The sequence below is a fragment of the Magnolia sinica genome, chromosome 5, assembly GCF_029962835.1.
Source record: "Magnolia sinica isolate HGM2019 chromosome 5, MsV1, whole genome shotgun sequence".
Lineage (NCBI taxonomy): Eukaryota > Viridiplantae > Streptophyta > Magnoliopsida > Magnoliales > Magnoliaceae > Magnolia > Magnolia sinica.
This window is the reverse complement of record NC_080577.1, coordinates 62,715,040-62,742,171: the sequence shown is the minus strand read 5'-3', so window position 1 is coordinate 62,742,171 and position 27,132 is coordinate 62,715,040. Positions and strand designations below refer to the sequence as shown.

At 41.5% G+C, this 27,132-nt stretch overlaps 1 protein-coding gene across 2 annotated transcripts in view; it reads right to left on the bottom strand.

The window, feature by feature from the left end:
- The window catches only part of LOC131246087 (integrin-linked protein kinase 1-like), an 84,395-nt gene that overhangs the window by 25,546 nt on the left and 31,717 nt on the right, over positions 1–27,132 (bottom strand). The window lies entirely within an intron of this gene.

Here is a 27,132-nt window from a genome sequence, read left to right as displayed (position 1 = left end):
ATATTTGTGGTGCAGAAATGGAGACATTATTGCCCCTCTCATGATATAATTTTGATCTCAAGGGCAGATCCGATAAAGTTTTTAATGACAAGGCCGATGTTATCAGGAAGATTGGCTAAATGGATGTTGTTGCTTTCGGAATATACGATTATTTATGAGCCGGCGAAAGCAGTAAAGGGACAAGCAGTGGCGGATTTCTTGGCAGCGCATCCCGTAACGGAAAGTGAGACCATCAGTGATGATTTTTCCGATGAGTAGGTTATGATGACAGAGTCGCAAGATCCATGGCAAATGTATTTTGATGGTGCTTCTCGAGCATCAAGAGCAGGGGCAGGAGTAATATTCGTCACTCCTCAGGGTGATCTATTACCCTACGCTTTCACATTGAGTACTGCATGCACAAACAATGAAGCTGTATATCGAGCTCTCATCATCGGAATGGAAATTGCCTAAGAAATGAAGATTAAGACATTGCAGATTTACAAAGATTCCAAGTTAATTATAAATCAACTAACGACTGAGTTTGAAATAAGAAAGCAAGAACTCTTGCCGTATTGTCGAAAAGCACAGTAGTTATTGGAGCAATTCTGCCACGTTAAAATCAAGCATGTACCACGATCTGAAAATGCAAAGGTGGATACTCTGGCTAGTCTAGCAGCAGCCCTGTCCTGCCCGAACCGAAGGCCACTCCAAGTAACTATATAAGAAATGAGGTTCTTGCCCTCTTCAGAAGTTATCGATGAAGTCATTGAGCTGCTCCACATATCATGCTTGGAAGTGATAGCAAATGATTGGCGCCAACCTTTCGTAGATTATCTTAAATTTGATGTCTTGCCGAAAGATCCAACACAAAGACAACAAATCAAGCAGAGAGCAAGCAGATTTATCATATGTAGCGAGGTGTTGTATAGAAAATCTTACAATGGGATGCTGTTGCGTTGTCTTAATGAACAAGAAGCAGGTCAAATGTTACGAGAAGCTCACTCTGGGGAGTGTGGGGCACATCACGCTGGCCAAAATTTATTTCATCAGATATATCAAATGGGGTATTACTAGCCTACAATGTTCAAAGATGCAATAGATTACGTGAAGCAATGCCACGAGCGTCAGATCCACGGAGATATCATACATATTCCCCCTGAAGATCTCCATCAGACAGTCACTTCTTGGCCTTTCGCCGCTTGGGGACTCGATGTTATTAGGCCCATAATTCCGCCTTCATCCAAAGGAAAACAATATATTCTGGCAGCAACAAACTACTTCTGCAAGTGGACAGAAGCGATCGCGTTGCGCAATGTCAAAGAGAAAGATGTGATCAATTTCATCCGACACGCGATAATATATCGCCACGGCATCCCGAAGAAAATCGTTACTGATAATACCCCTTTTAAAAATAGAGGCATGGAAAAGCTGTGTCAGAAGTTCAGTATTCACCACTCATTTTCAACACCTTACTATCCACCGGCCAATAGATTAGAAGAAGTATTCAATAAGACAATGGTGAAGATACTAAAGAAGACAATGACGGGAAACAAGCGTGATTGGGACGAAAAGTTGCAAGAAGCATTATGGGCATATAGGACTACCCACCAAACAACAACAAGAGCAACGCCATATTCATTGGTTTACGGTATGGAGGCAACCATCCCGATTGAAATACAAGTTGCGTCACTCAGAGTGGTAGTTCATCAGTCAATTACAGATTATGAAAATGCAAAAATAAGGCTAGAAGAATTGGACCTGCTCGATAAGAAGCGCCTAGCAGCTCAGTAGCGATTACATTTATATCAGGCAAGAATATCGGCTGCCTTTGATAAACGAGTCAAATATGGCTCTTTCAAGAAAGGGGACATGGTGCTAATGTTGAAAAGACCAATAGTGGTGACCCGCTGAACAGGGGGCAAATTTGAGCCTAAATGGGATGGGCCATACATCATAAAAGAAGTATATTCTAATGGAGCATACAGAGTGGTAGATCAAGATGGACAGGGTATCAGTATACTGGTCAATGCACGCTTCATCAAGAAGTATCGTCCTTGAAGATAGTTACAATTTTGATCCACAAGATTATCAGCATAATGCTTCTATATTAAAAGGGGTAAAGGACAAGTAAAGTCATGTTCATATATTATTTTTCAGATAATTGAATAAAGGAGGAATTCCAAGCATATCGTCAAAGATTACGTATCAGTGATTTCTTTAAAAAAAGAGTAACCATCGTTGTCGTCATCGAACAAACTTTGCTAAAACTAGTTGAAATTGGTATCATCACCAAGCCGATATATTATTATGAGCATAGTGCGAATATCGTCAAAGACATTATCAGCAATGGTGATATATCAATCAAGACGCCTATTACGATCACGATGACGATAACAGCTTATCATCATTTAAGGCAGCCAAGCCAATCCTATACAGCTAACTACGCACAATGCCTATCGCCATTCGGGCAGCAGTGAGAAGCCAGTGGCCCTAAAAAGCCCATGAAGGTCATCATATGCATACCCATGCGGGCAGCGGATGGAGCCAGCGACTGAAAGCCCTAAAAGAGCAAAAAGTCATCAACGGCCAGTCACGTGTAACACCAATGCCATAAGTATAGCTTTCCAACAGCATCATGGGGCACGGATGAAATTGCCCTCCCGTAAATGGGTCTGACCTTGCAGACGAAGAAAATCTGGGCTGCAGTGTGCGCTCTTTGGCCATTGTCCATAGATAGGCCAACCATGCATAAGACCCCCCAGATTTTTGGCTTAATTTCAGTAGTAACTCATGAGGAAGGGTTCAAACCTACTCATCGATGGACTGGTGGCCTTAGATTTGGTACCTCAAAGGTCGCCTTGTGCACCCCGTGAACTGTAAAGAGTTACTGCGGCCAACCCCATGCGTAAATCCAACCGAGTTCACGGCCCCAGTAGCTTCACTGGGCCCCTCTGATGGATCGCGGTGTGTGAACTCACCAGGCTATGAGAAGTTCAGCGAACTCATAAGAGTTACAAAGACTATCACGTGAGACCCGACTCCACTACTCAAGAGTCTAAAAAACTACGTTGCTCCACTACTCAAGAGTTTAAACTGTGTGTGATCATCTAACTAAATTGAAATCTAGTTTCGCCTATCAAGACAAAAAATCATATAGGAAATCCCATACTAACAATCATAATATGTTGATATTTTTATCTCAACTCTTCATTAAATATTATGTTAGACAATTGCATAAATGAACGTGCTTGAAATGATTCATGATTTAGAAATTTATAGGCAAACTATCTCAAGATATCATTATGTCTTCATTGATATATGCTGAAAATTAAAAGAAGTTGCATGTTCTTATAAAAAAAAGAAAAAAAAAACACAAAAAAACAAATAATAAAATAAATAAAATGAATTATTTACAGCTCATCCGTGATTCCTAATATTCTCAGATATTTCTGCAAATCTTCCTTTAATTGAATCTGAGTTGCGATGTGTTTTGACTTTTCTTCGAGAATGATTTTTGCCTGATCAGGATTTTCAGCTAGCTTGCTTTCCAAAGATGCGATTATCTCTTCATTTTTTATTAATTCAGATTTCTCAGCATTGGCAAATTGAATACTGATTTGCATCTTCTCTTCGATCTCCTTCATTGTTGATTCTTTCGTACAGTCTTTTAACTCCAGTTGCAAAATTTCCTCTTTCAGGAGAGCTATGCGATTCTAAATAATCATCCTGTTGTCAACACAAGCTTTCAAATGTTCCTGAAGAGTTGATTGCTCTTGATTGAACTCAGAAATAGTGGAAGTGATGAGGGAAGCCTTCTCTTTGGAAAAAGCTAGTTGTTTTCCATATTCCAATATCTCAGGAGCGATGGTGACATTTTCCACTGATACTAGAGAAATTATTGAATCACAGAATTTGAGAAGAGAATTACGTAGAGCAGAAATATTAATCTTCGCCATCCTTGCAGTGCTTTACAGAATTTCAATAGCAATATCTAGATCCGACCACTGCTCGAGATCTTTAAAAATGTGAACTATTGTTGACATGGAATTCCTCATCAAAAGCAATTTGTGTAGGAATCTTCTCAAAAGATAATAGATCAGACGCAGTAGCTACGGAGTCAAAGCTTGCCGCACCGCTACAAGGAGTTCCTGTAATATAAAGAGGAAAAGAAATTAGGATAATAATAACAAGGCTAGAGGATGTGGAAATTCCGATGAAGTAAATGATATACATACCTGCCACATAAGTACAGGTAACAGGAGGTTGAATTTCCTGAACAGAAGAAGGGTCAGCTCCTAACATATCAGCAAAGGAAGGCGCTCTGGCCTCCGTGCTCGAATCCCTAGCAGTCGGAGTTGGTAGATCAGTGGTCTTTATTGGAAAAATAATTCCACGAGGTACCGCCTTTGGTGCTACCAAAGGAGCCAAAGGGACCCTCGGTGAAACCACTAGTGCAGCCGAAGGAAGATCTGCAGGGGGAGTATCACCCGTCCTAATATTGATAATATGAGCACCCGAAATTATTATTTTTTTTAGAAGAAAAAAATAATGATAATAATGAGATAACTATTGCAATATATATATATATATATATATATATATATATATATATATATATATATATATATATATATATATATATATATATATAAGAGATTATAAAAAAGGGAGGGGAAGAAAATTCCTTACTCGGCGAATAGCCATATTATCCATAATCTAGAGGTTCATCTTCTTCTTCATCTATCACTGCAGGGGTCTTCGCAGGGATATTGGTATCGGGAAGAACTTCAGAGGTTGACGGAAGATGTTCTTCGTCAATAAAAGTATCTTCCGCAACAACATTTTCCTCACCATCGATGTCAACCTCCCCCTCCTCAAAGTCATCATTTTCATCATCTTCAACATCTTCATACTCAGCAGAATTGGTGCCTTCAGATGAAGAGGCTGAACTTACATCCTCTGAATCTTCTTCATCTACTTCTTCGATCATAACCTGTTTCCCTTTGGAAGGAGAAGCTCGGCTACTTCCTGGTTGAGAATCTTTATTAACCGGAACCGAAGAAGATGGAGAAGCCCGGCTACCCCCTTCTTGAGGAATAGATGGCGAAGCTTGCAAGCGCGTTTGAGACCAAGTCATAGGAGAAGATGAACTAGGAGGAGTAGGCTGTGAAGGAGCCAGTTCATCTCGAGCTGCAGCAGTGTCTGCCAGAATGGGAGAAGATGTTCCTTCAACATCATTTGCAACCTAGTTAGTGAAGTCGCGAGGAACTTTTTCAAATTCCACGACAACCCCATGCGCAATCTAACCTTCCAAGGTATTGATGGCCTTCTTTTCACAAATTGTATCTTCTAAAGATATTCGTCTGCAAATCTGGCCATGAAAAGGTGTGCGACTCTTCTCCGGTATATAGTCAATCCCATCTTCAAGCTTCCTACTTCTTAGCCTAGGCGGGGAAATGCAGATGGGTTCGTCTACTGGCAAACGATTGTAGACCAAATATGATTGGTGATCCCACCATCGCATCCAGCTATAAGAATTCCGAATAATCCGATCACAGCCTGGGATTAGAAAGTGGAATTGACGCGACTGCCTAGTAGATGTTTCCATACCATAGCCCAATTATAAGGGCCAGTGCCATAGTAACGCATTCTCCTGGTAACTAATCCACGGTCCTCTGGAACAGTTTGGTCAAAACCGAACTGACGAGCGAAGCGACTGGGATAGTATGGCTCTCTCAAAAACTCTGTTCCCTCCCGCAGTGGCAAGCTACAAGATCGTATGGAGAGGAAAAATGCTCTTTCTCTTGTAGTGAGTGTCGCAGTATCTACCATATCAGTATCCTCGATATAGCGATAAAGGCGGAATTGAAAGAAATCAATCTGATCAGCGACCAGAACCTTGTTAGCTACCCAGTTGTATGATCTTTTTGTCATATCCCTTTGCTGAAAGAACCAGAGTGGAAGATGCGAAGATGAACGTATGTCTTCTCTGGAGCTTCAAAAGTCCAAGGAAAATAGACCCTCATCCAACTAGTGTGATATAATGCCACGGAGTATATGTTGAAGAAGCTCCAATGACAGCGCTTTTTAGATATGTGGCTATCTCTCCGAGAGCTCTATAAATAGAGCATAAGACTGGAGGTGCAAGTGAATGTTTTTGGCCTTCCGATAGAGCGCCAACAACAACAAAGACCGTGGGGCGAATAACATCTGCCCATTTCGAACTCAAAAGTACCACGATGCTTAGCCAATAAACCAAGAAGGCCGCGAGCTCTCCATATAGACTATACTCTGCCTGCTCTTTGATGTTAGCACGAAGCTTCGTTAACTCCGAAGAATGACAATCGCGGAATCTGCAAGAGAAGTAAAAAGTGGGTAAGAAAAGGTGCAATTGAAGAAAGCAGTTGATTTATGGACTCAAAATTACCTAAGGGCCTTGGAAAAGTGCGCAAGCCACTGTAGAGGAGAGATCTTGTGGATGTTTGGAAATTTCGACATTTCCTTGAAGAGTTCTATAGTGGTTTCTGAAATGGAAGGCTTCCAGTCAGGTGAGGAAATAAACGCCAACTCCTCATTAGTCAGGACAAACTCATCATAGAATTTCCCTGTTAATGGAAGGCCCACAATTCGGTGGAGATCCCAGAGCGTAATGCTCATCTCACCCGTTGGCAAATGGAAAGTGTTGGTGATGGGAGACCAATTGTCAAGAAAATCTTTTCTCACAGTCGGTTCTTTGTAGAAGTACTAGGACGTAACTTCTATGGCGTTATACAAGCCAACCTTGATCAACATCTTCGCGTGTTTTGTCAAGATAGCCTCTGCCCAATCTGAATAGTAACGGCACGAAGTCAAGAGGCCCTTGGTCCGAAATTCTTCTGGTCCCCAAAGCGATTCGCGATCTCGGAAACGCTGTTGGACCATCTCATAGAAATATCTGGGGAATAAGCTGTAGGGATCGTGAGAAGGGACGAGGAAGTTCATTGGGTGAACGTCGCCAATTTGTTGTTGCGACTTGTGCGCTACCAAGATCCCCTCAAGGATGCGAGATTCTTTCAACACCCAAGAAGTATACATTAGTCTCTCCCCATCCATATGATCTGATGGCTAGCAGTTGAGCATAGATTGGTGGTGGTGAAGACTGAGAGGAATCACGATCATACCCTCTGAATGCGGGTTTTCAAACTTCATGATGCCTTCGATTACCTTGATCATTTCCCACGAATTTGGGAGCTTCTTTTTATTATGCTCCCTTATCTTCTCTTGAAATTCTTCAGCTTTATTGTGGCGAATTTTCTTAGACTGAGATGCAGGAGGCGTATCTTCTCGGGCAGGTGGTCTTTGGCTGTCAGTAGGTATATGGGTAGTTGATTTCAGCCATTCCTCCCAGTCATAATCACGACCATGTCACGGAGGTCGTTCAATGTTGCCCATTGAAATTGCTCGATGGATGGGAGACGGCAGTGAGGAGATACGATCAGAGAAATCAAAAGTCAGGAGCACAGGCTCCTTAATATAAGCAGGGTGTCGGGCAGTGGTCTGCATACGTTTTGGTTGCGACTGATCAGGAGATGGAGAAGGATTAGAGTGTGAAAAGAGGACGGGTTCTGCAGATCTTGGTGAGAAGGTTGTGCGGTAGGGGGGTCAACGACACGATATGTTCGCTTAGTGCGGGCCATGATGAGAAAGGTTCAAGTTTTGAAGATATTTAAAAAAGAAAAAATTTAAGTCTAGAAATCTTTCTAAGTGTTGGTTGTGCAGACTCGCGCAATCAAAGCCCGTTGCGTGAAGCAGTGCAACGACCAGAAGCCTTGCGCGAACAGGAGATTTGTTGCGCGGGTTCGCGCAAACAAAATTGGTTGCGCAGAGGAAATTTGGAAGGGTAGAGGTTCGTTATGAGCGCAGCAAGTGGACAATGATGGGAAGTTTGAGGTATTTATAGTGAATGAGGCCAAGCATGGTACATGAGCGTCGGTTGCGCGGGTCCGCGCAAACCATTTCAAAGTGGAAGGGTTGATTGATCCTAATTCTTTGATTCTTAAGAACAAAGAAAGGATCAAGAGGGCATCTATTGAGGCATAAAAAGAAGAAGAAAGATTGAAGATTGAAAAAATATGTATTAAAAAGGAAGGAGAAACAAAAGATGAAAGAAAAACGTGTCTTTAAGGGGTTGCGCGGGTTCGCACAAACCATATCAGTTGCGCGGGTCTGCGCAACCAGTGATACCAATTGCCCTGGTTGGTGCAAAGGATTTTAGGATATGTTGTCCATGAATGATTAGATCTGGCGAAAGGTGGCTCACATCGCACGAAGATCGAGGGTACGCATGTGTGAAGGCCTATAAATACCCCCCCTCCCCTTCTCATCTGTGGTGATTGAAGATTTTGGAAGAAGTGCAGAGCTACAGAGTTACAAAAAAATTTGAAGGTAGGACTGAAGGGTAGCTAAGGGGTTGCGCGGGTCTGCGCAAACCATATCGATTGCATGGGTCCGCACAACCAGACCGTCATACAGTCAGTAACGATAGGAGCCGAAATGCTGTCAAAATAATCAGACTCAAGTTCTTTTGTACAAGCTTCAGAAAGAGAAAACAGACGATCGAATCCACACAATATTCATCTTAAAGAGATGATCGAATCACAAGTCAAAGTGCTGCTGGATTTGATATTCAAATTCACTATTCGAACTCTGTCAATTTGTTGTATTCTAAATAATCTATCTCAGAATCAAGGATACCCGAGGATGTAAATGAACTCAATATTAATAATACGATGATTGTTCTTAATACATTCTCTCTGTTATGTTTGAATAAGATAATCTCCCAAATCGAATGCATTTGTTTCTTGTTCGAAATACACCGCTTACAACCAGTAGCTCGGATCGCCCTGAAACTTTGGGGGTTTGGAGCCCACCCCTGGCCAACCAGGTCCAAGGAATCAGTTTTCGGGTGTGGGACCTGCTCGTACGTGTGGCCAGGCTAGTGCACATGTGCACTTGGCCCTAGCCCGCTGTCCGCTCGCGGGATTTGTCTCTCGGTTCAAGTTTTCTCTTATTTTCCCCTTTTCATACCTATTTTCATAAACCCTAACCCTAATTGCATTACCCTTAATTTATTTGCCCTTTTTTTTCACCCTAGGGTTCCTTGAGTTGAAATTAGTGAATCCCTTGGATTAGGGTCTGATTATTGTGCATGTGTGGATGATTATTTCTTATCTTTGAGTATCGTTTGGTTCATAATTTTAATTAATCCAACCCTAACAGGTGTAGGCCTAGACCCACATAAATTCCCTTTAATTGAATGTTTGGACTTTCATGTGGGATATGAAATTTGTGTAATTGTTTTTAAACTAATGTGATCTTAAGCCTGACATCTTGCACATCATATTTGAATTTCATGTCCTACATCACCAACCCACGACTTCTAAAGTTGAAGAACAGTCTCTCACAACTAACAGGCTTTTGTTAAACAATATGAGGAAACAAGAGATATATATGCATTAGTTGAAAAGAAAGAATATATGAAGCCTGTGATCACCCCAGGGGATTTGAAACCAGTGTTGCAGGAGTTCAAAGCGATTGTGCTTGATGAACCCCCTAATAAATTGCCTCCCATACAAGATATACAAAACCACATTGATCTTGTCACATGGATAAGTCTGCCTAATTGCCCTCATTATCAGAAGAAATGTGAGATCTTGAAGGCAGAAGTGAAAAAACCGATTCATACTAACCAAATCAAAGAGAGCATGAGTACATGTATTGTATCAACTCAAGAGCTTAATGCCAAGTATAAGAAAATGGCTAGTAAATATTGACATCAAAAGTTATCTCAGAATTACAAACCAAGTCCCTTGAGTATCTTGAGGACGAGTTTTTTTTCAAGCGGAGGAGTCTGATGTAGAACGTATCACAGATACATTCCTATCATGGTTGGACCAAAAGAAGGTAGACCGTAAATTGATCATAACTTTTGATCCGGGTATCATTACGGCGCACCAGACCGAGTATCATGAACCGAAGCAGCACGAGAACTCGAGGACGAGTTCTTTTGAAGTGGAGGGGATTGATGTAGAGTGGGTCACAGACACTTTCATGTCCAAGATGGATCAGAGAAGGCCCAATCAGAAGCAGAAGTCATTAAGATCGTCAGAACCTTAAAACAGGCATATCTCTCAAACCAGAATGAGTTACTTGATGTACCATATATGATTTTGGGGTAGGATGAGCTACTTTAGCCAACCAACTTGGCTATGTCGGGTTACCCACGCCGAATTTGTGAGATTCCATCATATCGACGGCCGAATTCCATGTTTAGTTCCGTTTTTACTATAAATAGTAAGTTTAGTTTGATTATAACTCTTCATCCGTTAGGCTTTAGGAGTTGTGTCCAACATGAAAAGTGCTTAGAATAATTAGGAGAATAATGTGGTTAAGCCACATAGGACACTTACTATAAAAGTAAATTTACTATTTATAGTAAGTTACGAATTTATAGGAGTTTTAGTTATAGTTTGCTTCTGATTTCTCTCTCATTGCTTGGTATCCCTATTTAAAGGGTTGTAAACTCATTTATTTCATCAATCAATTAAATTTCAAATTTATTAGAATTTATTTCTATTTTCTTGCTTTCTTTCCTCATGGATTCGAAAAGTCTCTGTGAGGAGTCCAGAGAAGCTCCGTGGATTCGGAGTAGTTATCCTTGAGGAAGACGGTGATCGACCTCATCACGTTCATCCCTACATCACTCTCTTAGAGTGTACCGAATTTCACTATCAAAATGGCTTTTAATCAGGTTTACCATAAACCTTTACAACCTACACAAGGTCTCCATGTTTTGCATCCGTCGATGGCCTGTAAAAGGTCTTAGACACTTTGGGTTTCAAACTCAGCAAGATGTCCTACAAAAGGACGACACACATATGCTCCCATCGGAGGCCTACACAAGGACTTGGCGAGTTTCATTTATCAAACTCTGAAACCCAAATCTTCACAAAATGGACTCAAAAATAACTTACTTAAGTGGATGTGCCCCCATGAATGTGCCTTGTTAAAGAGCTTCCTCTGTCACGAAAGTTTCTTCTTCAACTCCCTTGAACCGCAACTGCTTCGAACAAGAAACAAATGCATTTCGATTTAGGAGATTATCTTATTCAAATATAACAGAGAAAGAGTTCATTAAGAACGATCATCGTATTATTAATACTGAGTTCATTTACATCCTCGAGTGTCCCTTGATTCTAATATAAATTATCTAGAAGATAGAAATTGACAAAGTTCAAATATCCAAGTCGAATGTCAAATTCCGTAGGACTTCGACTCGTGATTTGATCATCTCTTTAAAAGGAATATCATGTGGATTCGATCGGCTGATTTCTCTTCTTGAAGCTTGGATAGAAGAGGAACTGGAGCCTGATCATTTTGGCAGCATTTCGGCCTTTCATCATTATAGACTGCATGGCAGTCTGGTTGCGTGGGTCATGGTTTGCGCGGGTCCGTGCAAACCATGGGCTTCTCTTCAGTCCTACCTTCGGTCTTCTCTGCTGCTCTGCACTTCTTCCAAAATCTTCGATCCCCCCAAATGAGAGGGGAAGGGGGGCATTTATAGGTCTCCACACGTGTGAAATCTCGATCTTGGCGCCAAGGGACCCACCTTTCATTAATTCTTCTCATTCATGCATAATAAGTCCAGAAGTCAGTTGTGCGACCTCTCACAACTGATGACACTGATTGTGCGGATCCGCGCAACTGACTTTAAGTCATTTGTTCTTCTTCATCTTCTGTTTCCTTCTACTTTTCACATTTAATCTTCTTTTTCTTCAATTCTTTCTTGTCTTTTTCATGCCTCAACAGATGCCCACTTGATCCTTTCTTTGTTTCTTCAGAAATCAAAGAATCAGGATCAATTTCCACTCTGATAGGGTTTTATGCAGACCCGGGCAACTGACGATCGTTGACCTTACTCGACCATACTTGCTATAAATACTCCAGACTTCATTCATTCTGCACTTTGCTTCAGTCCACAACGAACCTTCGCCTCTCCACCAAATCCCCGCGCAACTGCTTTCAATTGCGCGAACCCGCGCAACAGACCTTCTGTTCGCGCAAGGCTCTTTGTCGTTGCGCTGCCCCTCACAACTGACCTTGATTGCGTGAGTCCACGCAACTGGGACTTAAAAAAATTTTCAAACCTTGAACCTTTTTTCTTTAAATACTCTCAAGTCCTTAACCCTTTTTCATCATGGCCCATATTAAGCGAACATTTCGTGTTGTTGACCCTCCTACTGCACAACCCTCTCACCAAGATTTGCCAGACCTATCTTCTTTCCATCCTCTGATCAACCTCAGCAAAAGCGCACAAAAACTACTGCTCACCATCCTACATATTTCAAGGAGGCCGTGCTCTCGATCTTCGACTTTACCGATCGCATTTCCTCACTACTGTCTGCTATTCATCGAGCAATTTCGATGGGAGACATAGAATAACCTCCGAAGCATGGTCACAAGTACGACTGGGATGAGTGGTTGAAATCAACCGCCCACATCCGCACTGATAGCCAAAGACCTCCCGCTTGAGAGGACACACCTCCCGCCTCTCAATCAAAGAAAACTCGCCGCAATAAGGCCAAAGAATTCGAGGAGAAGATCAAGGAGCATAACAAAAAGAAGCTCCAAACTCATGGGAAATGGTCAGAGTGATCGAAGGCATCATGAAGTTTGATAACCCGCACTCGGAGGGTATGACCGTGATTCCTCTCAGTCTTCATCGCCATCAGTCCATGCTTGACTGTGAGCCAAGAAATCACATGGATGGAGAGAGACTGATGTACACTTCTTCTTGGTCGTCGAGAGAACCGCGCATTCTTGAGGGGATCTTGCTAGCACATAAGTCGCGGCAACGCAGTGGTGAGGTTTACCCAATGATTTTCCTCACCCTTTCTCACAATCCTCACAACCTATTCGCCACATATTTCTACAAGACGGTCCAACAACGTTTCCGAGACCGTGAGCCGCTTTGGGGACCAAAGGAATTTCAAACGAGGGGTCTCTTAACTTCGCGTCGTTACTACTCGGATTGGGCGGAAGCTATCTTGACTGAACATGCGAAGATGCTCGTCAAGATAGGTTTATACAATGCCATAGAAGTTACATCCCAGTACTTCTACAAAGAGCTAACCATGATAAAAGGCTTCCTCGACTACTGGTCTCCCACCACTAACTCCTTTCATTTGCTAGTGGGTGAGATGAGCATCACACTCTAGGATCTCCACTAAATAGTGGGCCTTTCGATAACAAGGAAGTTTTACAATGAATTCGTCTCGTCCAACAAGGAGTTAAGCGTTCGTTTCTTCACTTGATCGCAAACCCTCCATCTCAGAAACTACTATTGAACTTTTCAAGGAAATGTCAAAATTTCCAAACATTCACAAGATTTCTCCTCTACAATGGCTTGCACATTTCTCTAGAGCCCTTAGGTAATTTTAAGTCCATGAATCTACTGCTTTCTTTATTTGTACCTTTTCTCACCCATTTTCATTTCTCCTGCAGATTCCGCGACTGCCATTCTCCAAAACTAAACGGAACTTCGCGACAACATCAAAGAAAGAACAGAGTACAGCTTATATGGGGAGCTCGCAGCTTTCTAAGTGTACTGGCTAAGTATTGTAGTGCTTCCTAGTTCGAAATGGGCAAACGTTATTCGCCCCACGGTCTTTACAGTCACTGGCGCCTTGGCGAAAGGCCATAAGCATTCTCTTGCACCTCCAGTGTTATGCTCTATTTATAGAGCCCTTGATGAAATAGCCTTTCACGTCAAGAATCCCACCACTGGGGCTTCTTCGGTGTACACCCCATGGCATTATATCACTGGCTGGATGGGGGTCTATTTTCCTTGGACTTTTGAAGCGCCAGAGAAGGCATATGTTCATCTTTCACACCTTCCACTCTGGTTTTTCAGAAAGGGGCCATGGAAAAAAGATCTTACAACTGAGTAGCCAACAAGATTCGAGACACTGATCAAGTTGATTTGTTTCAATTCTGTCTCTACCACTACATCGAAGATACTGACATGGTAGACACCTCGGCGCTCACTATAGGAGAAAGGGCATTCTTTCTCTCCATACACTCTTGCAGCCTGCCACTGCGGGAAGGAACGAAGTTTTGGAGATAACCATACTATCCCAGTCGTTTTGCTCGTCAGTTTGGTTTTGATCAGGCTATTCCAGAAGACTACGAATTACTCACTAAAAGAATGCGTTGATATGGCACTAGTCCTTACAATTGGGCCATCGTATGGAAACAGCTACTAGGTGGTCGTGTTGATTCCACTTTCATAATCCCCAGTTACAATCGTATAGTACGTGCCTCTTATAGCTAGATGCGATGGTGGGATCACCAATCATACTTGGTCAACAATTGTTTGCCAGTAGATGAACCCATCTGGCTTCCCCCACCCAGGCTAAGAGGTAGGAAGCTTGAAGACAGAATTGGCTATATACCTGAGAAGAGTCGCGCCCCTTTTCACAGCCAGATTTGCAGAAAAATATCTTTAGAAGATACAATCCATGAAAAGAAGGTCATCAACACTTTGGAAGGTAGGATCGCTCATGGGGTTATGGCAGAGTTTGAACAAGTCCCTCATGACTTCGTTGACCGGGTTACAGATGATGTTGAAAGAACATCTTCTCCCATTCCGGCAGACACTGCTGCAGCTCTAGATGAACCCGCTCCTCCTTCACAGCTTACTCCTAGCTCATCTTCTCCCATGACTAGGTCTCGGGCGCGCTTGCAAGCGTCGCCGTCTATTCCCCAAGAAGGAAGTAGACAGGCTCTCCATCCCCTTCGATTCTAGTTAACAAAGAATCTCAGCCAGAAGGTAGTCGAGCTCCTCCTTCTAAAGGGAAACAGGTCATGATTGAAGAAGTCGATGAAGAAGACTTAGGGGATGAAAGTCCAGCTTCTTCATCGGAGGGTACCACTTCTGCCGAATACGAAGATGATGAAGACGACAAAAATGGTGAAATGATGATGATGATTTCGAAGAAGGAAAAGTCGACATAGATGGCGAGGAGGATGTCATTGCAGAAAGTGCTGACAAAGAGCATCCTCCACCAAATTCCGAGACTCTTCCTAGTATCAATGTTCCTGCAAAATCTTCTGTAGTAATAGAGGAGGAAGAAGATGAGCCTTTGGATTATGGAGAGCATGGATATTCACCAAGTAAAGAATTCTCTCCTCTCTCTCTCTTTTTTTTTCTTTTTTTTTAAATTCCATATATATGTGTGTGTGTGTGTGTGTACGCATTTTGCGATAGTTATCTCATTATTATTGTTATATCTTTATTTCAGGTGCTCGTATTGTTAATGCTAAGACAGGTGATACTCCTCCCACGGATCCTTCTTCAACTACACTGGTGATTTCACCAAGGGCTCTTCTGGTTCCTTTGATAACACCAAAAGTGGTAGCTCGTGAAATTATTTTCCAAGTAGAGACCACTGATTTACCAACTCCAACTACCAGAGATTCAAGCATGGAGGCCAAAGCGCCTTCTTTTGCCGATATGTTAGGAGCTGGTCCTTCTTCGGTCCATGAAATTCCACCTCCTGTCAGTCGTATTTTTGCAGCAGGTGTGTGTATATATATATATATATATATATATCAGCTACTTTATCGAGATTTTCGCATCCTCTATCCTTGTTATGATTACCCTAACTTCTCCTCTCCTTCATACTACAGGAACTCCTCCTTGTAGTGGTGCAGCAAGCTCCGAATATGTAGCCACTGCATCTAAACTATTGTCTTTTGCGAAGATTCCTACACACAAAAATGCTTTTGATGAAGAATTCTATGTCAGCAATAGTTCATATTTTCAAGGATCCTGAGCAATGGTTGGATTTGGACATCGCCATTGAAATCCTAGAAAGTACTGCAAGGATGGTGAAAATCAACATTTCTACCCTACGTGATTCTCTTTTCAGATTCCGTGATTCAATAATTTCCCTAGCATCAGCAAAAAATGTCACCATTGCACCTGATATTTTGGAATACGAGAAGCAACTAACTCTTTCCAAGGAAAAGGCTTCCCTCATCGCTTCTGTTATTTCGGAATTTAATCAAGAACAATTAACCCTTCAAGAATAGTTGAAGACTTGCGCTGATGACAGGACGATTATTCAGGACCGCATTGCTGCCCGAAAAGAGGAAATCTTGCAGGTGGAGTTGAAAAATCATTCAAAAGAATCAACTATGAAGGAAATCGAAGAAAAGATACGGATCAATATCCAATCTGCTGATGCTGGGAGATCTAAATTACTCAGAAGTGAAGAGATGATCGCATCCTTGGAAAACAAGCTAGCTGGAATTCCTTACCAGGCAAAGATCATCCTTGAAGAAAAGTCAAAACATACCGCAGCTCAAGTGCAATTAAAGGAAGATTTGCAAAAGTATATGGGAATATTAGGAATTACAGATGAGCTTTAAAGAAATCATTTTATTTGTGTATGTTTTTTTTTTTTTTTGAACATGTAATTCCTTTCGATTTTCAGCATATATCAATGACGGCATGATGATATCTTTGAGATATTTTACTCTTCCATAAATTTCTACATCATGGATCATTTCAAGCATATTGTTTTATGCAATAATCTCAACATGATATTTAACGAAGAATTGAGGAAAAAAAAAAAACATTAACATATTATGATTGTCAGTATGGGATTTCCTATATGATTTTTAAAAAAATTTATTGGCGGTACTAGGTTTCAATTTAGTTAAATGATCATACAGTTTAAGCTCTTGAGTAGTGGAGCAACGTAGTTTTTTAGACTCTTGGGTAGTGGAGTCGGGTCTCACGTGATAGTCTCTGTAACTCTCATGAGTTCACTGAACTTCTCACAGCCTGGTGAGTTCACAAACCGCAATCCATCAAAGGGGCCCAGTGAAGCTACCGGGGCCATGAACTCGGTTGGATTTACGCAAGGGGTTGGCTGCAGTAACTCTCTAGAGTTCACGGGGCGCACAAGGCGACCTTTGGGGTACCAAATCCAGGGCCGTCAGTCCATCAATGAGTAGGTTTAGGCCCTTCCTCATGAGTTACTGAAATCAATCCAAGAATCTGGGGGGCCTTATGCATGGTTGGCCTATCTATAGACAATGGCCAAAGAGCGCACACTGTAGCCCGCGTTTTCTTCGTCTGCAAGGTCAAACCCATTCACAGGAGGGCAATTTCATCCATTCCCCGTGACACTGCCGGAAAGCTATACAGACGGGATGGGTGTTACGCATGATTGGCCGTTGAGGACTTTTTGGCCCTATAGGACTTTCAGTCACTAACTTCATCCGCTGCCCGCATGGGTACGCGTACGATAGCCTTCCTGGGCTTTTTCGAGCCACTGGCTTCTCACTGTAGCCCGAATGACGATGGAGATAAGCTTTATGCATAGTTAGTCGTATAGGCATGGCCAGGCTGCCTTAGATGAGGATAAGCTGCCATCGTTGTCATAATAATAATAGGTGTCTTGATCAATATATCATCACTACTGATAATGTTGACAATATTCGTACTCTGCAGATAATGATAATATATCGGCCTGGTGATGATACCAATTTTGACGAATTTCAACGAAGCTTATTTAATAACGACAACAATGGTTACACTCTTTTAAGAAATCATTGATATGTAATCTTTAACGATATATTTGAAATTCCTCCTTTATTCAATCGTCTGACAAAGAATATATGAACATGACTTCACTCGTCTTTGCCCCCTTTTGACGTAGAAGCATTATGGCGATAATCTTCTAGATCAAAATCGGAACCATCTTTAGGGATGATATTTCTTGATGAAGCGCGCATTGACTGGTATATTAATACCCCGTCCATCTTGATCAACCATTCTGTATGCTCCGTTTGAATAAACTTCTTTTATGATATACAGCCCATCCCATATAGGCTTAAACTTGCCCCCTGTTATGCGGGTCACCACTATTGGTCTTTTCAACATTAGTACCATATCCCCTTTCCTTGAAAGAGTGATATTTCACTCGTTTATCAAAGGCGGCCGATATTCTTGCTTGATACAACTATAATCGTTGCTGGGCTGTCAGACGCTTCTAATTGAGTATGTCCAGTTCTTTCAGCCTTATTTTTGCATTTTCATCATCTGTAATAGACTGATGCACTGCTATTCTGAGCAACACAACTTGCGTTTCAATCAGAACGACCGCCTCTATGCCATAAACTAGTGAATACAGTGTTACGCTTGTTACCGTTCGGTGAGTAGTCTTATATGCCCATAATGCCTCTTGCAATCTTTCATCCCAGTCGTGCTTATTTCCAATCATCGTCTTCTTTAGTAGTTTCACAATCGTTTTGTTAAATGCCTCTGCTAATCCATTTGTCAATGGATAGTAAGGTGTTGAAAACGAATAGTGGATACCGAACTTTTGGCACAGCTTCTCCATGCCTCTATTCTTAAAAGGGGTACCATTATCGGTAACAATCCTTTTTGGAATGCCATGACGATATATTATCGCATGTCGAATGAAATTGACAACGTCTTTCTCTTTGACATTGCGTAATGCGATCGCTTCTGTCCACTTGGAGAAGTAGTCTGTTACAGCTAGAATATATTGTTTTCCCTTGGATGAAGGCGGGTTTATGAGCCTGATAACATCGAGTCCCCAAGTGGCGAAAGGCCAAGGAGTGATCATTTGATGGAGATCTTCAGGAGGAACATGCACGACATCTCCGTGGATCTAACATTCATGGCACGTTATTACATAATCTATTGCATCTTTGAACATTGTGGGCCAGTAATTCTCCATTCGATGTATTCAATGAAATAAATTCCGTCCAACCTGGTGTGCTCCGCATTCCCCAGAATGAGCTTCTCGTAGCATCTGACCTGCTTCTTCTTCACCCAGACAACGTAGCAGCATCCCGTTGTAAGATTTTCTATATAGCACTTCACTACAAACGATGAACCTGCCCGATCTCTGCTTGATATACTGTCTTTGCGCTGGATCTTCTGGCAAGATATCATATTTGAGATAATCTATGAACGGTTGTCTCCAATCATCTGCTGTCACTTCTAAACATGATATGGGAAGTGCTTCAATGACTTCATTGGCAACTTCAGAAGAAGGCAAGAATCTCCTCTCTTCTATAGTTACTTGGATTGGACTTCGGTTTGGACAGGACAGGGCTGCCGCCAAACTATCTAGAGCGTCTGCCTTTGCATTTTCAGATCGGGGTACATGTGTGATTTCAACACGGCAGAATTGTTCCAATACCTGCTGGGCTTTTTGACAATATGGCAAGAGTTCTTGCTTTCTTATTTCAAACTCGGTCGTTAGCTGATTTATAATCAGCTTGGAATCTCCAAAAATCTGCAACATCTTTATTTTCATTTCATGGGCAATTTCCATTCCAATGATAAGAACTTGATATTCGGCTTCACTGTTCGTACAAGCGATGCCCAATGTGAAAGAATAGGGTAATAAATCACCCTGAAGTGTGATGAAAATAACTCCTGCCCCCGCTCCTGACGCTCAAGAAGCACCGTCGAAATACATCTGCCATTGACCTTGTGACTCAATCATCATTACCTGCTCATCGAGAAAATCGTCGCTAATTGTTTCACTTTCCGTTACAGGATACGCTGCCAAGAAATCTGCCACTGCTTGTCCCTTCACTACTTTTACCGGTTCATAAGTGATTGTGTATTCCGAAAGTAACAGCATCCATTTAATCAATCTTCCCGATAACATCGGCCTTGTCATTAAAAACTTTATCGGATCTGCTCTTGAGATCAAAGTTATGTCATGGGAGAGACAATAATGTCTCAATTTCTGTACTACAAATATCAGTGTCAGACATTCTTTCTCGATCAGAGAGTAGTTACATTCCGCGCCTATCAGAGTTCGACTTAGATAATAAAGAGCAGTTTCTTTTCCATCTTCATTCACCTGTGCTAACAAAGCTCCCAGCGAGTTTTCAGCCACAGATATGTACAAGATAAGTGGTTTACCTTTTATAGGAGCTGTCAATACCGAAGGTTGTCTCAACAATTCTTTTATTGCATCGAACGCATTCTGACAGGCCTTATCCCACACGAACTCTGTTCCTTTCTTCATCAAATGGGAAAATGACTGACATCTCCCTGCCAGATTTGAAATAAAGTGGCGAATATACGCCAGTTTCCCTTGCAAGCTCTTCAGTTCCTTCAAAGTTTTTGGAGGCGGCATATCTTGAATGGCCTTGATTTTCCCTGGATCGATTTCGATACCCCTGTGCCTGATGACGAAGCCGAGAAACTTTCCTGACAGCACTCCAAAAGCACATTTAGCCGGGTTCATCTTTAGTTGCTTATTTTTGAGCTGACAGAAGACCGATGCTAAATGCTCGCGATGTTCCTGATGATTCCCCAACCTAACCACCAGGTCATCAACATAACATTCAACATACTTCTGCATCATATCTTGAAAGATACTTTGCATCGCCCTTTGGTATGTTGCCCCAGCATTCTTAAGACCGAACGGCATAACCTTGTAGCAGTAAATTCTCAACGAAGTTCTAAATGCAGTTGCTTCTTCGTCTTCAGGTGTCATTCTAATCTGACTATAACCAGCATAGCCATCCATGAAAGACATAACGGCATATTGCATTGTACTGTCAATTAACAGTTCCGTTATCGAAGGGGAAAGTCATCCTTTGGGCAAGCCTCATTCAGATCCCTGAAATCTACGCACACCCTGATTTGTCCGCTTTTCTTTTTTACTAGGACAATATTCGATATCTACTTGGGATATTTGACCTCTCTGATAAATCCGACTTTGATCAACTTGTTCACTTCTTCCTCTATCAGAGGGACTAAATCTGGATGAAATCACCTTTACGCTTGCTTAAACGGTCTTTTGTCCTTAGAAATATTTAATCGATGTACTGCCACTGAAAGTTCTAAACTCGGCATTTCCGCATATGTCCAGGCAAAGACATCTTTATTTTCTTTCAACAGTTGGATATATTCTTCGGCTTCTTATTCAGGAAGACCAGCGCTTATGAATATATTTCTCAGCTTTTCTTCTGTGCCCAAATTTTCCTCTCACAAACTGTCGATTGTCGGCTGCCCTCCATCTTCTATCTGCTTCGGAGTTGTTTCAGGATGCTTGACTATTTCGGGATCTACCTCTGATAGCTGATCGACTGTGGCCATATTTATTGAAGACTCTGCACCCAATCCTTGAAATCTCTCTCCTCTTCTGCCCTACTCCAATAGGGACCTGAATTCCTTTCCCATGATTTAAACCAGTCGGTTCTTCATTATCAAAACCCATCTTTTTCATCATTCTTTCGCTTGCCGAATTGCATTTCTTGAGATCACGAGATGTCAGCTCTCCGTGATACACATTATTCTCAGCCCTCATTTCTGTCTTTTCTTCCGAAGAGGCGTAAAATTCAATCGGCTCCGGATATTTTGCATTGGCTTCAACATGAAACTTTTCCGAAACAACTGGAAATGACTTGTTTCTTTCGGCATATGGCAATGGTACTATATAGTTTGACTGTAGGATTTTCAACTGTTCAGGCGATAATAACGCTAACGGCGGTTGTCCTGGCTGCCTCAGATGTCTCGGCACAAAATAGAACTTTTTCTTTGCTTCTAAAGTTTCCGACGATTTTACCTTTTCAGAGTCTCCCTTTATTACTTTCATACGAGCATCTTTTAGGTTTTTGTTTTCATCATTCTCTCTCCTCCTCTAGCGAATCCGTCATAATAACTGGCATCTGCAAAGAAGGCCTAGGCTTCTGTGTATGGTCTTGCATCGGCCATTACTTTATACTATATTCCACTCTTACAATATTTGAAGCATTGATGGAGAGTAAAAGGTATAATACCGTACTGATGCATCCACGGTCTTCCCAAGAGAAGATTATATGTCGTAACCGCACTGATCACGTGACAAACAACGTCAGTAGTTAAGTCTCCTATTTCCAATGTCATCGTAATTTTGCCGAGCGCACGCTGCCCGTCTTGATTAAAGCCTTGTATCATCATTCCACTTGGGCGCAAATCAGAACAACGGTAACCCAATTTATTCAACATTGTTAATGGTAACAGGTTTACCATAGGTCCATTGTCGAGAATAATCATTTTTACTTCTTTGCCGCGAATTTGGCCTACTATCATCAGTGGCCTATTATGTCCTATATCACAAGCTAGATCATCATCAGAGAAAGAGACTACTGGCATACAGTCTTCCTGCTCTCTGTGTTTTTCATTTTCCATTTCCACCAGCAATGTTTCTCTGACATTGTGGTTGGATAGCGTCTGAATCAGACTTTGCCTGAAATCTTCGGATAACTTTAACGCGTCGTAAACGCTTAACCAAGCTGGTATACCCTTCAATGTTTCTCTTCTTTCTCGTCAGTATCGCGTTGGTCCTTGATGACCTCAGTATTTGTCGTTCCGACTTTCTATCTTGGGGGATTTGCCATTCTTTTCCCTGACCATAGCGTAATTACCGCGGCTTTCCTTGTCATCTCACGACTTTCTTTCTCTGCTCTTTCATGAGCACTTTTCCGAACCGTCAACACGTTCACCGTCGCCTTTGCATCCCTTTCTTTTTATTCTCCGATCACTAGTTCGCCCCTATTTATCATTCTTTTTGTTATGCATTTTAATGTCTAGCAATTTTCTGTCGAATGCCCACTAGACGATGGTAGCGGCAAAAATCTCTTTCTTGTGATCTTCAGGGCGCTTGGACGCGAGTAAATCTATCGTACCGGCTTTTAGCAACTGATTCATCATAGGAACGATATCTTCTCTATCGAATGCAAACCCTTCGTGAGAATTAAGCGATCTGGGTCTTTTTCTAGCGAACCTGCTTCTAGGACGGTTTGATTCTTCCTTCCGCTCTGTCCTTTTTTCTCCTGAATACCTTATTGCTTGACTCCTTTTCTTGTGGTCCACAGTATTTGCAATTAACCTACTTGGTCCTCTTATGCCTATTTCGTAGTGAAACGCTGGCATTTTATGAGTCATCAGTTCTAAGGCATGGGCTTTGGTGGCCAAGTCGCGGAAAATTTTAAGTGAGCCTGAATGCAATTCCCGTCTCCATAAAGTTTAGGCACATCTTGACCTGTTCTTTTTCTTTCGATAGCTACCTACACGAGGCTCCCAACGTCTTCCACATATCTATAAACTTCTCCACTGGTTCCCCTTCTCTCTACCGTACTGAAGCTAACTCTGTGATGCTGACATCGCGTTCTAAGGAGAAGAAGTTCGACATAAAGGCATCCTACATCTGCTCCCATGTGCGTATCGATCTAGGAGTCAGACTAGAATACCATCGGAATGCTTTACTTGTCAGGGATGATCCGAACAAACGTAGGTAGTACTGTGGTATCGTGGAGAAATTCCCCATGCTGGTATTAAAGTGCATCAAATGCTCCTCTGGCGATCCCTCTCCATTAAACTTTTGAAAATCTGGGTGCTTAAAGTTAACTGGGAATGGGACATCCTCTACTTCCCGTGGATATGGTGTTTGATATTTGAATCGACATTCTCGCATTCCCGTTCCACTCTCACGGCTTCCTCAACAACTTGTCGTACTTCCTCTTGAGTTATGGTCTTCACTGTCGGAGTAAATCCGAGTGATCCTGCCCCCTGTGGCTGGAAACCTTCAGGTTGATGTTCTTGTCCGTTCATCGTGCCCATCATCGGAGGGGCTGCTATCTGGACTACATTATGCGCGAGAGTTGTCAGAGCCTCTCTAAGATTTCTACATTCTTCCATTAACGTCCTCTGTGCGTGCGCCATTTCATTCATTCGATCCTCTGTAGTCGGCATGGTCCCCTGATCTATTCCGGCCATGTGTATTGTAGCTTCCCTTCCTAATGAAGCCGTAGTCGGAGTGGGATAAGAATATGTTGATGTGATGAGGCTTACAAGGAGGGGAGTCCCGTCTGATTTTCCCATACTTCCTCTGCAACTGATTGATCGTGATGACACAGAAGCAGGTGATCCCACGAGTAACACCTTTCCTTTTTATTCTTTTGTCCATCGAACTCTTGGAGCAATCAAAGCCAGGAAGTCACGTGATGCTAACTATGGAATCGTGTGCCCCGGATATATAACAGCAGGGGCCAATTCAGGATTCTTTCTAGCAGCGTTCCGTGTTATTAGTCCCTTGGTTCGTGGTGAAGGTAGACTTGTTCTAAAGCTCCTTGCATTTCGAGCCCTGATTCTCCGAGATGTCAGGACAGTCCAATTCTCGTCACCTTCTGGTACTCGAGGCGAAGCAGACACGACTCCAACCATTGTTCGGGTTGGGCTATTTTTGCTTATGGGGGACTGGGTTTCACACCTCGAAGGTTGATCTAGCGCATATTCCACCATGAATCCCGTTGCGGTGAAGTAAAACTTTACCTTCATCGCTGAGTTTTCCATTTGATCGTAATTCGCAATTTTATCTTTTTTACCTTCGAAATACAATAAAAAATTGTAATCATTATTTGAATAACAATATAATTTCTCTGAGAGATGAAGGAGAGGATGTTTCTACTGAGAGTCACCATTTTGGCGTCAGAAAGACGCCAAACTACAATGAAAGTCCTGGAACTATCTCATTGTTAACATTAAATAAGATAAAAGTCCCCAGCAGAGTCGCCATTTTGTTTTGAACAAGAAACAAATGCATTTTGATTTGGAAGATTATCTTATTCAAATATAACAGAGAAAGAGTTCATTAAGAACGATCATCGTATTATTAATACTGAGTTCATTTATGTAACGATACTCATATATTTTTATCGTAAATTTCAACTTGAAGTAGGACCAACCACCCCACTTTCCAACACTATGAACTAACATAAATCCGATAGCGATATCCCAGCCCTAAGAAGGACTCTATCTCCCTTTAGACACACCTTGGGATTGCTAATTTTCACGCCGAAAATAGAAACTGACAACCCCAATTAAAACGATCATATTCATGAAAAGTAAATCCGCAAATAGGACCCCCTTACAGGAACAAGGATATATTGATCTTCAATCCAAAGCCAATAACAAACTTGGTATGAGAAATGTGTGATTCATATTTCACCCACGAACGATCAGGACCTACGATAATCTACCATTAAGGATCTTAAACCCTTAAAAAGTAAACATTTAACCACTTAAACCTACCAACTCTTAAATCTATAGCCATTAAAGGAGTCTAAGATCAACGGACGGTATTGAGCAAACTGGATCACGGCGTGGGCCTGACATTAAATCTGTGCGTGTACACAGATAATGTGCACATGCCATGCAGGATACCCAAGTATCGAGTCAAACGATCATTGACCCGATAAAAACCCAAAACTCCAGTGAATTCAAATGAGTATGGAGAGGAAGAACAGTATGTTGACACGGTTGAGCCGTTGGAGCTCAACTGATGATATAACATCTATTTACTTTCATGTTTTCGGACACTATCTTAGTTTTGCTTGGTTTGGGAATTGTAATTAAAAATCCCCTACTGTGGGATCTTGCTTTATTTTTTTTACTTCCACTCACACATAATGAACTCGATTAATTAGTTTATATAGCAATTATGTGTTGATATTATGAAAGGTGTTGAACATTACATGAATGGTAGTTACATAGTATGACGTAACCCTTGGGATTCTCGTGCTCGAGCGATCATCCTCGGGTTATGAGAATCAGGGTGTTACAAGTTGGTATCAGAGAGAGAGTTTAGACAAACCTTGCCTTTGGGAAGGAGTTTGTACAAACTTTCTACATTTTACGTTTAAAATTTCATGGGTGTCCCCTTAAATTAGAAAGTTGAACATAGGAAAATTTTCCCCTAGGCTTAGGCTATTTTATGAACATAGAGACCCAAATTTAGGTCCCCAATATTGAATCCCATAATCACATTAGGTTTCAGGCATATACTCTTACTCATGTCAATGCCCTTATTTCGACTACACTCAACTATGAACTACCTATTTTCTAACTATCAAATATTCCTATCTATGATAGCATTACTAAGACTTGACTTTCACATCAGGTAAGTACATAGATTCCATATTGTTACACGATTTGAACTCTATTATAATATCTTTCTCAAGTAAAACAAACTGAACTTTTCATTGAGTGTATGGTTGAAACATTTAAACTATGAAGTTGTAAGTATTAAACTTAAACAATCAAGTTTCGTATTCATGAAGATCATTCCCTTAGTTTAACTAACTAGTAGGTGATTCATTTTAATCAAGTCACTGTTTTATGTACCATTTGAAGTGGGAACCACTGTGCATGTTTTGAATAACACATGACATAGGTCTGTAGCGGACAACAGTGTAATACTAGGACGTTTGGAGCTGATTCATGCTGATGGGCTATCCAACGTTAACTGCCTAATAGACCCACATGCAAGTGACTATATCCTTTTGATTGAGTTAGAAAGCCCCCTGTATATGTGAATATATGAGTAAAGGATAAAGTGACGTGGACACTCATTCATCTCAAAACACACGCAGCTGTAAATAGCTTATCCTTTAAACTATCAATTATCTTTATGCATGATAGCATTGCAAATTTTATAAGATATTAGTAATCTTTGATTTATGAAACTGTGATTATTAAACGTGAGTAGGCTCTAACCCTGTTTAAATTTCTTGCTTTTCTTTTCATTCTTATGCTCATTTAATGCTATCTGGCTGCTACCACAACTACCCTGCGAAATCCATCATTCCACATGGTATTAGTATTTCTAACGTGGATAGTATTTCAATTATTTCTATGAGCCTTTTTAACCTTGATGTGGAATTGGAAGTTAGAACTGCAGTCACGTTATTATAGCCTCTTGACACAAGGCTCACTGTTAGTTATTGCATGCTCTCCACTCTGTATGCAGTCATTGTCTAAACATAGGAACAAAACCTAGGCCCCCATTTTTTACTATTACCTACATAGATTCAAAAAAAAAAAAAAAAACTAGAGATGTTGTTTTCTTTGGAAAATTCATTTTAGAACACCGATTAAATCTCTGAGAAATTCCTTTTGGTCAAACAAGAATCGGGGGTTTAGAATCCCTTACAAAGCGGAATCCTTATGTCAGGACTTCCTGCCCTATGGTGCGATAATGATAAAATACTGCACTTGAC